We start from the raw sequence: 13,019 nt of genomic DNA, 5'->3' as shown, positions 1-13,019 counted from the left end.
TTTTACCTTGGGACAAGGTTTCCATGACCTTAAAGCACCAGTGATTTAAATCCTGCCCGTTTCAGCTGCTCTTCCTGAGTGCTTTGGTCATTCAGAGCCGGGGACCAGCAGTGTAAACAATGTTCATTAATGAGGAAATAAATCCTTTGCCAGGACTGCAGGGATTTCAATGAATTTTAAACCTTCCAAACCACCTCTCTTGCTCTGTGAGGATTACAGCAGCCAATCGATTCCCCTTGATTCGGGGTGTTCATTTGTTTGGTTTCTTCTAATAAAAGGGACCCCAGGTGTTTATTGGCTGAACAGTTTATTTACAGCACTGTCTTTAAATCATGAACAGGGAGTGAAAGCAAACTGCCCATGGGAAGGGTGTTGTGAGACCCAAAATGTAGGTGTTGGGTGAGGTTGGGGCTCCTCCAGGGGGACAGGGAACCACCTCCTGCTCCTGTGCAGTGTCTCAGCAGTGGGCTGCAGGATATGGAAATTCCTGCACAGCCCCATTCCACGTGGATTGAGGGAAGCTGCTGGTAATGTGAATGATTCACTCCCAGCAGCACATTAGGGGACTTTGCTGCCTGCAAACCCACTGCCTGTGCCCTAAATGTGACAAGAAGAAAGGGTTTCTTGCTCAAGCAAAGATAATCCTCTGACAGCCAAGCGGGAATGGGATGAGCCCCTGCTGCTTGATGATCCTCTGACAGTCAGGAGGGAATGGGATGAGCCCCTACTGTGTTTGTGGGGTCACTGAGCATGGCTGGCACCCTCCAGGGCTGGACAGCCCTTTCCATGAAGAACAATTTCCTAATATCCAATGAAAAAGCATTGTTTTCCATGCAGCAGCTGGGAGGAACTACAACACATCAAGCACCTTCTCTCAGTATTTTCCTGTGTGTTATCACGTTGTTGGAAGAGGAGGAAGTTCCCAAACACTTCCAACCAACTGCTGGCTACTGAAAAATACTTCTTGGAAAATCCACAGGCACTCAGGCAGGTCTGTGCTGGGAAAGGGCATGACTGGGGGCATTAAACTGAGCCTTATAAAGGCTGGCACTGAATTTTGGGTTTTATTAAACAGAGGCTAATTTAGGTCTTCAGCACTAAAATACAAAACATTGTTTTCATAAAATCATGGGATCCCAGACTGGTTTGGGTTGGAGGGACCTCAAAGCCCAGCCAGTCCCACCCCCTGCCATGGGCAGAGACACCTCCCACTAGCCCAGGTTGCTCCAGCCTGGTCTTGGACACTTCCAAGGATCCAGGGGCAGCCACAGCTTCTCTGGGCACCAATTTTGGGAGTGGGTTGTGCAGAGCAGGATCTCAGAGAGGAAAAAGGCAGGATCTACGACCAAGTCCTGCTGTGGGCAGAGGAACTCCAATATCTCCAGAACACAGCCAACCCACACCCTGCCATAACTCCACATTTGGTCCTTCATCTCCTGCTCAACTTTGGCTGCAACATCCACAAGGTTCAACATTTATTAACCAGGACAAACAGCATTTTCCCAGACATCCCATTTCCTTGGGGATCCTGGCTGGAAGAACAGCCAATGACTGAGAGCCTGAGCTCCTCCCGTGCCAGACTGCCCGTGACAGGCTGCTGGAAATGCTTTGTACTTGTAATGTAATATGAAAATCAATTAAAAAACTCCTCTTCCTTAATTAAGGCCAAACACATGTGTGAAACTGTGTGACAGGTTGCTCAATAATTCAGCTGGAGTAGGGAGATGGGAAGAGCAAACAGCTCTGGAAGGTGCTTAAAGCTCAGGGTGAGAAGCAGCTGATCCGAATGGGAATGGCAGATGTTTTCCCTCCGTGTCCAACAAGTGTCATTGCCCGAAATAAGGGAAGAAACACTTCAGTGCAGCTGACAGGAATGTGGGAACAAGGATGGGTGGGTGGGACACTCCTGACTGTGCAGCACCTCCATCAGCCCCTCCCCTGCTGCTCTGCCTTGGCCCTCCTGGGTCAGGGCCAGCCCAGCCACCCTCCCACCCCTCCCTCTGCAGGGCACAGGGATCAACTCCAGGGTTTTCCGTGGAGGTGAGGATGGGCAGGGTTCAAATCTCCAATTCTTCAGCTTCTGCAGTTTGATTTTCCACCTGCCCAGCCAGAAGGAGCATTTGGAGCAGTCCTGGTGCATTTGGGCTTGTTTTGACACGTGTAGGGATGTGCCACTGAGACTCAGGCACTGAGTCAGCCCTTGGGTTGGAAAGGACCTTAAATCTTGTCTCCTTCCACCCCCTGCCATGGGCAGGGATACCTTCCACTAGCCCAGGTTGCTCCAAGCCCTGTCCAACCTGGCCTTGGACACTTGCAGGGATCCAGAGGCACCCACAGCTTCTCTGGGCAACCTGGGCCAGGGCCTCCCCACCCTCATGGGGAAGGATTTCTTCCCAATATCCCATCTATCCCTGCCCTCCTTCAGCTCAAAGCCACTGGTGGTTTGCAGCAGGCAATGCCTTACACTCTGTCTGAGGGGAAAACAGGGAAGAGTCTTCTGCCCTGAGAGAGGTGGCAAAGGAAGCCAAGGCCTCTCCATCACTGACACACAGAGCAAAGCACTCAAACACCTTTTGTGCCTCTGCTCTGCCTCACAGAGATTTATGATTCCAGGCAACACTGCCTTTATTCTACACCATGTGCAGCTGCAGCCCAAAGATGTGTTTGCTCTGTGGGAAATGAACAGTCCTGAACAAACCTGGAGCCATTTGGGAGCTGCTCCATTAGGAGCTCCTGCACAGCCAGGGCCCAAAGCAGTGCAGGACAGGGGAGGATGGATTGCAGGAGCATCCCTGGGTCAAAGTGCTGTGCAGGGAAAAGAGCCCCACTCCTACAAAAAGAATCCTTTTCCTGTGTGAAGCAGAGGCAGGAGTGGAGTGGGGCTGATGGTCCTGGGAGAGGGCAGCTCCCAGGGGGGCTCCCCAAATGCCTGGGATTGAGATGGCACTGGGGCTAAAGTGGGAGGGGAGAGGGGGCAGGAGGCTGTGTTTTACCCCCAAAAGCCTCCTGGGGTGCAGGGCAATGGACCTGTGCTCAGGGTCACTGCTGACGAGTGACACAGACCTGAGATGAATCAGCTCCAGGAAACAGAGTCCCTGTTTTTAAACAGAAGTCCTTGTGGAGTCAGACAGGCTCCTCAGCACCACAGGGAGACTGGATTTAGCTATTCCAGTGGCACTGCTCAGTCAGGATCAGGTCCTTGTCCTTCCATAGTAACACAACAGACCTACAGGGTCAGAAACCTGGAGCTCCCCTGGAGTTATGAATAAACCTGCAGACACGGTGCCCACAAGCTCAGGTGACTCCTGAGTCCTCAGCCAGAAACTCATTCCCTCATTAAACCCTGGACTGGCCTCCCTGCACACAAATGCACAGACACTGGTTCAGTGGGTTCAGTAACTCCCAGCTAAGATAACACAACATCTGTTCTCCCTTCATTTGCTCCCCTCACAATTCCACTGGTGCCTTAAACCCAGCAGGGAGGAAAATTGGAGCTGCTGAAGCGAGTCCAGAGGCCATGGAGATGCTCCAGGGCTGGAGCCCCTCTGCTCTGGAGCCAGGCTGGGAGAGCTGGGGGGGTTCCCCTGGAGAAGAGAAGGCTCCAGGGAGAGCTGAGAGCCCCTTGCAGGGCCTAAAGGGGCTCCAGGAGAGCTGGAGAGGGACTGGGGACAAGGCATGGAGGGACAGGACACAGGGAATGGCTTCCCACTGCCAGAGTGTGGTACCTTGTCCCACTGTATCCTGGAATCCCTCTGGTCTGTTCAGAGCATCACATCCCCCTCCCACCACTCCCTCTCTGCCCAGGGCAGGCAGTGTCCATATTTCACTTCCCAAACTTCCCCAACAATCCCAGAGAGTGACAGATCCACACCACAGCTTCAGAGGATCCGTGTTCCATTCCTTTTACCCCCTGCAGGTGATTTGACAACACATTTCTTCCCCTGACACTTATCAATGAGTCAGTCCTTTCCACAAGGACAAAAGCAAAATTCCTGGGTTTACTCCGACCACCAGTTAGAGCTGTGCCCTCCCCAGCTGTTCTCTTATTCCTGGAGAACTGACATTTTCCTGCTTGTGCTGGACACTGCTGTAAGCACAGAGTTCAGCCCAGCCTGGACACCTCCCTGTTCCAGCAGCAGGAGGATCAAGCACAGAATTGTTCTGATGACCTTCAGTGTAGGACACACATGAGCAGCAAAATTGCCCCTGATGTGCCCAAAGCACAACCCTGCAGAATTTAAGGGCTCATCTTCCTCTTGCCACGAACAGGAAAAAGGACTTACCTTGGGTTTGACAATTAAAAAAGTGATTTTTCAGGATAGTTCACCATTTTAGTCCCTGTTCATCTCCTCCCACGCCCTGCCCTGTCACCCCAGCACATGAACCTTTCCTGGCTCAGTCTCACCATCAAAGACATTTCTGGCAGAAAGAGAAAAATCCCCCCAAAAATGTGGTACATGGTGGGTTTTTGAAGCAGAGGGAGCACTCTGTGTCACTGTGGCTCTGCAGTTCATTACAGAACTCCCTGCCCCAGGACAGTGCACTCTGCAAGCCACAATTTCATTTTAATAGGGGAGGATCTCATCCATGTGGATGAATTCCTGAGGGGAGGGAATGACAGGGATGGAATCAGGATTCTCTCAGCACTGACAGGACAGAGGCACAAATTAAACACTATAAAATTCTGTCTGAACACAAGAAAACACATTTTTCCTGTGAAGGTGGGCACAGGTTGCCCAGAGAAGCTGTGGCTGTCCCTGGATCCCTGCAAGTGTCCAAGGCCAGGTTGGAGCAACCTGGGCTGGTGGAAGGTGTCCCTGCCCATGGCAGGGGTGGCACTGGATGGGATTTAAGGTCCCTTCCCACCCAAACCAGTCTGGGATTCTGTGAGACAGAGGGAAAGCAGTGTCCTAGCCCTGCTGCAGTTTCTGGGCCTTTCCACAGGAAGCTGACAGGAATCCTAAGGCATTATGCTAATGGATTTGGGAATATTAAAGAGCCCCCTGCTGTGCACTCACATCCCTGTGCCATCCCTGCCAGCACAGGCAGCTCCCCTGGCTGGGACAAACCCAGGACTGAGGCAGACACAGCCCCAGCCCCTTTTCCAGGTGTCTAAAGGGAAGAAGAAGCTCTTGGAGCAGAGCTCAGACCTTGGTTTGGGCAGCACAGAGCAGACTGAGCTGATCCATGGGGACTGCACCTCTCCATGTGCCCCAGGCCATCATCACTTCCCAAAATTCCTTCCTGTGAAAGAGCCCAGGCCATGACACCCCCCCCAGGGATCATGGCTGTCCCTGCTGCCCCCGGGGCCTGTGGGAGGCTGGCACAAAAACCCTGCCAGAATCCCTGGGGATTTACACTGGGCATTGCAAATCCAGGCCAATTATCTCAGTGCTCATTAACACAATGAAACCTTGCAAAATGTGGGTTGTGTGCACTCATGGAATCCTGGAATGGTTTGGGTTGGAAGGGACCTCAAAGCCCATCCAGTGCCACCCCTGCCATGGGCAGGGACACCTTCCACCAGCCCAGGTTGCTCCAACCTGGCCTTGGACACTTCCAGGGATCCAGGGGCAGCCACAGCTTCTCTGGGCAACCTGGGCCAGGGCCTGCCCACCCTCCCAGCCAGGAATTCCTTCCCAATATCTGAATAATGTTTAATTCCAGCACAGGACCTGCTCCAGGCAGCCCAGGATTTCCAGAGAACAGACAGAGCAGGACTGGGGGAGAGATGCCAGGCCATGATGGTGCTGTTGGGATGCACGTCCTCTCCAGGCACAGCTGCCAGGAGGACTGGGAGCTCTTTGCTTTTAACATAAAACAAACACACTCCTTCCCCTCTGCCCTTCAGGTCACACATTCCATTTGTATTCTTCTCCTCCTGAATCCACAGTGGAGAGTAATTGCCTGGGAGTGAGTGACTGGACTGCACAAGCAGGAGGGTTGCTAATTCTGGGGTCATTATCCTGCTGGGGAATGGAGGAGCCAGAGCTGGCAGCTGAGATGAGATTCTGAAGGCAAACACTTGTTTTAGTCAGCTCTTAAATGATTCACTCTGAAACACAAGTTTGGGCCACTAATTACAAGAATGTAAAACTTTTTACTATTAAACAGAGAAGTCCATCAAGGAAAACTGGCCTTTCCTCAACAGAATCATGGAATCCTGGAATGGTTTGGGTTGGGAGGGACCTTAAAAACCATCTTATTCCACCCCCTCCATGGGCAGGGACACCTTCCACTGTCCCAGGTTGCTCCAACCTGGCCTTGGACACTCCCAGGGATCCAGGGGCAGCCACAGCTTCTCTGGGCAACCTGTGCCAGGGCCTCCCCACCCTCCCAGCCAAGAATTCCTTCCCACTATCCCATCTCTCCCTGCCCTCTGGCAGTGGGAAGCCATTCCTCTGCCCATGGCCTCTCACAGTCTCCCAAGCCCAGCTGAAACCCCACATCATCCCTTCCCAATCCCCTGTCCCTGAGCAGCTCTGATGCCACTGGATCCCAGGCCCTGGTAGCCAGGTTTTTTCAGCCACACTACAGAAGGCCACCCATGTGATTTTTGGATCAGGAAAGCAACTCCTACTATTGCCAACCAGCTGTAACCCACTCCCACACCACCCCCAGTGTCTCTGGGGGCTCTCAGGGAGCTGGGCTCTCATGGGGGTATTTCCCAACCCCACGTTCAGACAGAGCACCTGGGCTTTGTCTCTCCACAGGATGCCCTGGAGCATCCCAGCTCCTGATTAAATCAAAGGCCAGCTTGGATTCTGTCTCACAACTTTTCTGCAGATCTTGGTGTTCGGCTGCTGAGCAGAGCCCATCACAAATTATTAATGAGTGAGTTCCATCTCCCTGTGCCCCTTTATTAGGCTGCTCAGCAGAGCCAAACCTTCAAAGTCCAGAGAGTGAAAGGATTGAGAAGCAGTGGGTTATTGAGAGAGGTGTGTAAATCCTGCCATTAATAATGGTTTAAAGGCAGGGAGTGTACACAGGGATAATTCCTCAGGCAGAGCCAGGAGTAGTCCAGACAATGGCAACAGCATCTCTAATTAAAGGATGAGTCAGTGATTAATTAAACTTCTTTTAGAAAGAAAGTAGACACAAAATCCCCCCCTTCTGGAGACTTGCAGGCCATGCATTGGGCACAGGGAGGGGGACTCCCCAACACCTGGGGCTGCTCCAGCCCAAACTACCTCCAGGCCACCACTGCCACTGTTATTGTCCATGCCTCCCTCTGTAACCACAGTCCATGGAATTTGATGCTGGTTTGGATTTACCAGTGACAGTTTACTGCCAGGTTCTCTTTAAATCCTGTCCCTTGGTGACATGCTCACCTCCACATCCCCCAGGAGAGGTTTCCCTGCTGCTCCAGCAGTGCCCAGTTGTTCATTGCTCTGATCTCCACAGGAAGCGCTGTCGGCACCGAGGGGCTGATCCAGGACTGTCCATCCTCTCCTGGGAACAAAGCAGGGACAAATCATTTGTCTCTTCCCAGCATTCAACCAAACTGCTGCTTTTCCAGTGTTCCCTTTCACAGGCTGAAGACTCTCCCTGGGCCAGTGGAAGGTGTCTCACCCATGGCAGGGGCTGGAACTGGAGGGGCTTGAAGGTCCCTTCCAACCCAACCCACCCCGTGATTCTGTGATAATTCAGCCCCCTCCTGATGTCCATGTGTACATCTCACCCATCATCACCTGACTCCCAAGTGCAGGGACACCTCCCACTAGAGCAGGATGCTCCAGGACTCCTCCAGCCTGGCTCCCCCTCTCCCAGTTCCCGGTGCCAGTGCCGTGCCCACCCGGCTCTCCCAGCAGGGCTCAGGCTGGTTTGGCTCCACGGGTGGAAAGTTCACCCTGACTTGCCCAAGGCAGAAATATGGTGATGGCCTCAGTCGTTCCAAATGTCATGTTTTTTCCCTGTGTTTCAGCACAAACCACCCTGACATTTCAAATCCCTGCTCGGATTTCAATGAGGGGTCACTCAGTGCTTCCCACCTGTTATCCCTGCAAAGTCCATAAACGCTGCAAAACGAGGGAGCTGCCTTCCTGGGAAATTCAGATGCCACTGATCAAATGAGTGTCTGACCCCATCCTGCAGAAATGGTGAGCTATAAATGCAGATTGCAGGTGAGCTGTGTTTTGGGAGCAGGTCTGGGGGAGCAGCACAGTGTGTGCCCTGCTCACAGAGCGTGGGGCTGGTTGGGATCCAAACCTCTGTTTTGCTGGTTTTCTCTGGTTCAAATTATAAATACAAGTGGTTCATTAAATGCTTTTTAAATTCATTTATGCAGCAACTACCTGACACCTGGGTAGTGCACTAGGAAGGCTGTATTTTATATGTACATGTAAGATTGGGAATTTTATTATAATTCTAGAGAACTGTAAATTTGCAAGCAAGAAGAAGCAGGCTCATAGTTACAAAAGGGGTAGAATTGGTTATATATCACTGAAAAACTAAGATCAGCTTCCCCTGGAGTGTCCACAGGGATCACTCCAGCTGGGGGCTCAGTCCAACACTGGATTTGCCCCCTGCTCCATCAGCTCAGTGCCACTGGGCCACTGGCCAGTTCTTAGAACAAGCTGGTTCTCAGAAGTTGGTTTAATAAGTCAAAGAGACACCAATTTATTCAATCAAATCAGTGCTCAGATTTGAGAAATCTTATTTTCCTCTGTACCCCCAGCTTTGCACTGACATGGTTTGTGTTGGTGTCAGTGGAAGGAATCAAGTCAAGCAGTCAGGGAAAGAATCATAGAATTCCAGAATGGTTTGGGATGGAAGGGACCTCAAAGCCATCCAGTGCCACCCCTGCCAGGGGCAGGGACAAACCTTCCACAGCCAAGGTTGCTCCAACTGGCTGGACACTTCAGGGATCCAGGGGCAGCCACAGCTTCTCTGGGCAACCTGGGCCAGGGCCTCCCCACCTTCCCAGCCAAGAATTCTTTCCCAATATCCCACCTATCCCTGCCCCTTCCAATGCCTGACCACCCTTTCCAGGAAGAAATTCCTGAGGAAGAGGCTGCCCCAGAAATACCTGGCTCCTGCAGCAGCAGGTGAGGGACAGACCAGTCTGTGGGTCTGCTCTGGTGGCACCTCGTGCTCAGCCAAGGGACAGCTTCGTGCCTCTTGCAGCAATTCAAATCCAGGGATGATCAGAGAGACACGAAAAGCTTTGTAGTCGTGCTCGTGGTGTCCTCCCACACCCCCACAGGGCCTTTGATTAGTTATTGGGTTCGTTCCCTTATTCCCTCCAACTGCAGTGCACAGACAGGAATTCATTACAGGCTTTGGATTAATCTTAAAAACCACTGACAGAGACAAGACTTTGAGGCCAGTTCCTAATGTGTCATCTCCAAACTGCCACTGAACCTCCAGATCCCCTTTGAGGGCACAAAGTATTTGAAAAAGTTTCCTGAGGTGACACAAAACTTTCAGTGTCAGAGATCTCACAATAGACCCTGTTTTCCTGCTGGTCCCATGGAGAGATCTGAAACCATGAAGCAACAAGTGTGCCTGTTCAAGCCCGTGGCTTTTGTTGGATATTTCCCTGGCATGAGGTGGGAAATCGTGGAGCCCCATTGTCCAGGAGATAAATGTGTTCTCCCTGGAAAGCCTTCGGAGGTTTTAAGAGCAGATTCCACCTCAGAGTTTCATGTTCCTCTCCAGATCTCGAGCAATGGCTCCTGCTTTGAGGTTCTTTATCTTCCCTCATCCTTTCTTCTTTAAGGAGCAGTTTTTTGCTCTTCCTCGTGCTGGAATGAGCCTCCATGTGGGAATCTGAGAGCACAAAGGATCAAAGTGTCCGGCCCTGCAGAACTGACAGAAATGTCTGTGGGTTTCCAGCATCACTGACACCTCATCCCTGCCTTTCAGTGGCCCAGGACTGTCAGGGCACTGGGAAAGGCAGCCTTGGAATGACATCCTGGGCTCAGGCTCCATCCCTCTGGGCTCAGCCTGGGCAGGACTGAGTCGTCCTGATGTGAAGCATCTGGAGCTGTGAACACCATCTGTGGAGCTGCTCAAGGTACTTCTGAGCAGCTGCTGGGAAGGAAAAACCAGACCCAGCTCTATGCAGAAGGGAAGTTTGAGAAGTCCATGTTTTCCCCAGCAGAAACAGTTCTCCCACGATCCATTGCCTGGATCCCATGTTGTGGTGGGAAGGTCCCACCGAGCCTGGCTGTCTGTGCATCCTCCTGGAGCACCACAGGACGTGGATGCTGCTTCCCCAGGGGGGTTGTCCTCCTGTGAGCATTCCAGGTACACCATCAATCCACATGGAGCAAGCCAGACCACCAGGCACCAGGGGAGAGAGCCCAGCCCCAGAGAAAAGGGGGATCCAGCCCTTCCCAGTGCCAAGCTCCATTCCAGGCACACAAAGCAGAGCACAGCCCTAGGCTGGGTTAACATGGGTAAGAAGGGTGTTGGGATGGGAATCCCCAGGCCTGGATTCTTCTCTGGCAGCTTTGGGAAGCCCCCCAAGGAGGCTGAGTGAGAAACTCGTGGGGAAGTGCAGATCCCTGCCAGCAGCACCCTCCAAGGTGCCCACTGCTCCAGGGAAGGACAGGGACCAATCCAGCTCCCAGGGGCTTTCCTTGGCATCTCTCACTTCCAAAGTGCCATCCAAATCCAGGATTTCCCTTTTATTCCCTCGGGGATAATACACAGAGATGCTGGGCCTCCCTGACAGCTCTTCTGGCATCCAGGGAGAGCACGAGCTCGGGGCATTCAAGGTCCTGCCCCGTGGAATGAACATGGAAGGGGAAGGTTTCATCCCCTGCTGTTCACCAGGAACACTCAGCATCCAGGGAAAAGGAGAGACTTTGCTGGGTGAAGACAGGAAGGAAGCAAGCAGGGACTTGGGTTATAAAGATCCATTCTCACATTCCCTCTCCAGCTGTCCCAGGGATGTTTCCCAGTGGAAGGTCCCATGGGAGCAGGGGCTCAGCAAAGTGCTTTTAGCACTTCCAGCAGTGCAAACCCCCCTGGGCAGGGAAGTGGAGGAGGGGGAAGTACTGCTGTGCCACTAAGGTGAGCCTTAAAAAATACAGCTTTTGCCCATGAAATATTTAGGACAGAACACATCCATATTTATATTCCAATCAAACAGAATGGGAAAGTTCTTCTGGTGTCAGCTTTTGGAAACCAAAACAAGCCCGGCCTGACAACTGCTCTTCCAGAAAGGAAATCAAAAGTCTGGGGAGGAACAAATGTTCAGAGCACAGAGTTTGGGAACCACTGCCCAAGGCAGGCTTGGAACACCAGCAGGAATGCCAGTCAGCAAATCCAGAGAGCCCAGAGGCTTCCCAGCCCTGGAATGTCCCAGGCCAGGTTGGACGGGGCTTGGAGCAACCTGGGCTGGTGGGAGGTGTCCCTGCCCATGGCAGGGGTGGCACTGGATGGGCTTTAAGGTCCCTTCCAACCTAAACCACTCCATGATTCCATGATTTGTGGATACATCTGTAACTCTCCCAGGCTGTTTGGGATGCCTGACCATGGTTTTGGGGTGTCTGGTCATGGTTTTGGGATGCCTGGCCATAGTTTTGGGATGCCTGGCCATGGTTGGGGGGTGTCTGGCCATGGTTTTGGGATGCCTGGCTGTTGTTTTGGGGTGTCTGGCCATAGTTTTGGGATGCCTGGCTGTTGTTTTTGGGTGTCTGGACATGGTTTTGGGGTGTCTGGCCATCAGGTTCCAGCCACTGATGTCACAGAAATGGCCCCATGTGGAATAAGATTCTGCAATTTTACTCCCTGTGAGTAAAGAAAATTACTTCTTCTTAAAAATCCAAAGGTAACCACAGTCTTTTCAAATCGTGTGAAAGGGTGAGGAGTGGATCCCTGTTCCCAAGATATTAATGAAACCCTGGCTCAATTTAATGATGGCAGCAGCCATGTGCAGCTTTCAGAACATCCAAGGGGCTCCTGTTGGAGTTATTTGATCTCAGGCTTTTCGTTCAATGTTTTCAGAGACTCTGAAATGTCTGAGAAGCTTCATGTCCTGAATAGTGAAGGGATCACAGGACTAATATTACTATTTATTACTATTTTTCCCCCTCAAGCAAAGCTAAATTTCCTGCACGAAGACTCAGGGTGATGTGAGGGACATAAACACCCATGTTTAGTGTTTTGATCAGGCACAGAAGAAAGCAAATCATGAGCTCGTCTCTCTGAGCTGCCAAAATCGGGGATGATGCTGGGAAATAATGAGGTGGGGGTTAGGAATGAAGTTTGTGTGAAGGTAAGGCAGCATTCCAGCATTCCAGCATTCCCCTCGGCACCACAAACAGGCCTTTGATGAAACTTTCAGGAAGGGTTTAATTTTTCTCTTTTATCTTCTCCCACACTCTCCTCTGCTTCCTCAGAGCAGCACCCACTGAGGAGCAGATGGTCCAGGAGGAGGGAGACCCCTCCTCAAGGTGAGAGGGTTCTCTGTGGCTTGTTGGAGGAGAGAGCCCAGTTCCAGGTGTTGGATATTCCCAGAGGGACCACAGGCCCTGGCCTGGCCCATGGACAGCAGCACAAACAGCATCCTCTGGACAGAACTGGCTCAGCAGGAGCTCTGGGTCTGTCCATCCTCTGCTGCCTGGGAGGGCTGAGTATTCCCTGAGAGGAGACTCCCTCTGCAGTGGCAATGGTGGCACTGCCTGGCACAGGGAGGATGCTGCTTCCAGCCTTTCCCTGCTGGGGTTTATTCCTCATGGAGCTGTGCTGCCACAGGAGCCCAGAGGTGCCTGGGCCCAGAAATCACCAGTCCTGGTGCTCAGGAGGAGATCCCAGAGCAGAGATGTTCCTGTTGTCACCTACTGGTGGCCTTCAGTTCCATAAACCCCCTTCCTCTGGAGAGACAATGTGGAGCGTGTCCCTCTCCCCTGTGCCACAGCTGCACCTCCAGAATCTCTCCATATTTTCTGAAAAAAAATTGCCTTCTTGGCTCTCTGCCTCCCTCCAGGCACCTCATGGAATCAGAGACCGGTTTGGGTTGGAAGGGACCTCAAAGCCCATCCAGTGCCACCCCTGCCATGGGCAGG

General features: G+C 52.2%; 1 long non-coding RNA gene across 1 annotated transcript in view; it reads right to left on the bottom strand.

The window, feature by feature from the left end:
* LOC108642041 overlaps nucleotides 1–13,019 on the bottom strand; it is a 64,710-nt gene that overhangs the window by 16,979 nt on the left and 34,712 nt on the right. Inside the window, exon 3 of the long non-coding RNA XR_001922428.2 lies at nucleotides 7,332–7,452. This is a non-coding gene — a long non-coding RNA (uncharacterized LOC108642041). The remainder of the gene's footprint in view (nucleotides 1–7,331; nucleotides 7,453–13,019) is intronic.

The sequence above is a fragment of the Manacus vitellinus genome, unplaced genomic scaffold (assembly GCF_001715985.3).
Source record: "Manacus vitellinus isolate BGI_N305 unplaced genomic scaffold, ASM171598v3 scaffold_94_pilon, whole genome shotgun sequence".
In the NCBI taxonomy this organism is placed as follows: Eukaryota; Metazoa; Chordata; class Aves; order Passeriformes; family Pipridae; genus Manacus; species Manacus vitellinus.
The sequence above is the reverse complement of the archived record's forward strand: the minus strand, read 5'-3'. Positions and strand labels throughout refer to the sequence as shown.